At 41.7% G+C, this 3,003-nt stretch overlaps 1 pseudogene; it reads left to right on the forward strand.

Annotated features, from left to right (window-relative positions):
• Positions 1-1,068: 1,068 nt before the first annotated feature.
• LOC146810603 (U2 spliceosomal RNA) lies at positions 1,069-1,238 on the forward strand (annotated as a pseudogene).
• Positions 1,239-3,003: the final 1,765 nt, after the last annotated feature.

Below are 3,003 nucleotides of genomic sequence, written 5' to 3' on the forward strand. Positions count from 1 at the left end.
CGCTCCCATCGCCAGAATCGTCTGGCACTTCATGTCTAACAAATTCCCTTGAGCCTCCCACATACTCACTATCGCTCATCCGGATGGTGACACTGCAAATTCCATTATGTTCGACCTCTCCTACATTTCCTACATTTAGTCTTTCTCTTTGGTAAAGGGACTCCTTCCCCCTGTTCCATCTATGACCATTGTACAATTTAATACTTTTCCTCCTTACCGCAATCACTTTTTATGATCCTCAGAATTTTGAAAGTTCTCCCCTCAACTCATCTAGTCTTCATTTTGGCCCAGTCTCCTTCAGCCACTGATTTAACATCCTTACTTTCCTTCACTTTAGTCGTGTTATATATACCCTTAGTCTTGGTCAGCTCCCTTACTGAAACAGAAAACATCCTGGTTGGTCCTTCTCCCCTCTCTTTAAAGTGAAAGGCGTGTGACCAGTAGATTTACTCATATAACACCAGCATGCCCACGCACTTTCCAACATAGTTTTCTCAACATCCAATTTACTCTTCCCCACAACCTTGATAACCTCTTTGATAATGTGGTTCGCTCTCCCCACCATACAATTAGAAGGGGGTTATATGCAGTGATCTTTGCTCTACAATGCTTCACACCAGACTGCACCAAACATTCCCTAGTCTAATCTGAGGTCAAGTGTGTACCATTTCCCATGATTAAGTAAGTCAGAAAATCTTCTCTTGCAAAAACCTTCCTGTCAACCTTGATTGTACTAATTGTGATTATCTCACTCATGAATTTAATTTCCCATGACCTTGTGTGCATACCCACCATGATAATGTTGAAACTCAAGTTATACAGCAAACAAGTCAAAGGTCCGATGAAGTCCAGACACATCTTTCTCCAATGTTTAATGGGATCCTGTAGGTGTTGTGATTTCCCTCCACCTACCTTCACTCTCGGCTCCCCTTCCTTGCATATTTCACACTCATGCACGCACCCATAAATCTTTGACCACCAGAAGCCTTCCATAACATGCTTGACCATAATGTACAAGTTCACATACCCTTTTCCTCAAATCACTCAGCGTTATGAATCTCTATCCTAATCGCTTCTCGGCCTTTTGGCTAAGATCAAGTGTAGTATCTGTTCTTATCAGTTTAATGAATCTCTATCCTACCATTATTATGCCTTTAGCTTCAAGTGACAACTCACACAGCACCTTGAAGTAGGGTCTCACTCTGAAAGTCAGATAGCCTCTGATAACACTACCCTTCATTACCACGTTTAACAATTCTTCCAAAATGTTGCCCATTGTCTGGACAGTTACCCAGTCCTCCTTGGACATGGACCATTTACACATAGCCAACACAGTATGTACATGTACTACAACTTCTCCCACAGAGGACAGAAGTCAACGAATAAGAGAAAAGTAAGCTAGGTTGTCGATGGTTAATGCACTGTAATTTAGTGTTCCATAAAGAGATGAGTTTTCATCTCTTTCCCACATTGGAGCAGTGCTGGTACAGTACTTATGGATATGGGGATGTTGTTCCAGATCCTGGGTGCATACATTTAAAAGGCCTGTTGTCTTATTTTTTTTCTACACTTTTTAGTCTGCAGTCTCATAATGTCCTCGCTGTAACATGATCTACCAGAGATGGTGAGCCTGTCTGCAGGATAAGAAATATGTCTGGTCATGATAGCTTTGTAAATATTCATCTGGGTTTGAAGATCGTGCAGGCCGGCAAGGGGAGCTAACAGAGTAGCATCATGGTATTGGTGATTTGATAATATTTCTTCAGACCCTCTGTGATATGTGCTGCAGTATGTAGCATGTCCTTAAGGGGTGCCCGTGAGGTGTATTGGAGACCATGGAGTAGGGCATTAGCAATAGGGCTTAAGCACCAGTTCTGAAGTTGTTTTCTGGAAGAGATAGTTTGACTTTCTTTAGATGAGAGAATATTTTGATTCAAGCTCCGGAGATCAACTCAGAATCTCAACATGCCTTAGGTATTTTAGTAATGACTACAAGTGTGATTTGACCCACTGTGCTGATTCCACAGGCTCTATCACTCAATCCCAGACCATCTCCTCCATCTTATTTTTCACATCTTTCCTGATTCCCAAAGTTATTTTTCTGGATCTGTGTCTCACATGCTGGGCTCTCTCCTTCAATGTGATCTTATGCATGTAATCCCTCTATGTACCAGGTAACCCTCAAATACATTGTTGGCATTTCTCACTACCTCTTCCACATGGGATCTTCTATCACCATGATTTGGTTTTTGGCCCTTTGGTTAATAATAATAAGGAGCTAGGATTGATGTACCGGGTCTAATATGTGAGGCCCCAAATTGGCCATATAAACATTGCCCCTGATTATTCTCTCATGGGTGGTTATATCAGCCCACATATATCCTAACACCTCGGTGATTCTTCTACAAAAATGAGTAGAGTTAATATCCATCATGCTCCAATGCATTCCTTATTCACGTCTCCATTTTGTGAATCTGTCATCAGATCCACATATTAGTTAATGATTAAAAATGTTGCCTTGGGTCACGTCTTTCTGTAACTCCGGCATTCAAATCTTTTTCAGCATATTTGTCTTCTTCCATGTTGGATGCTGCACTCCCTTTGTCTTTGCCCCTACACATCCTTGTGAACTAGCCACTCCGACCACATCTCCTACAAGCTTTATTCATAGCAAAACAGTCTTTGGAATCAGATACATGAAATGAGCTCCCGCACCTTCTGCTGGATTTTCCTGAGTCCTCTTTCCTATTCCACTACCGCTGATCCCAAGAGTTTTTTTAATGCAAATGACATTTTCATTATTGCGCAACTCTTCAGTCAGAGAAACTTCCCCCACTTTCTGGTTGTCTCCAGATTCCATCACCTTCATATAGACACTTGACTCCTCAACAGTCTTGGTAGTCTATTGCCTCTTCGGCTCAGGGATTCTGGCTGCCAATAGTATCCCTCAAATCAAATTCGGAAACCATTGAGTGATAAATGATGAGTTGGTCCTTTATCGCT

This window comes from Triturus cristatus, chromosome 7 (assembly GCF_964204655.1).
Source record: "Triturus cristatus chromosome 7, aTriCri1.1, whole genome shotgun sequence".
In the NCBI taxonomy this organism is placed as follows: domain Eukaryota; kingdom Metazoa; phylum Chordata; class Amphibia; order Caudata; family Salamandridae; genus Triturus; species Triturus cristatus.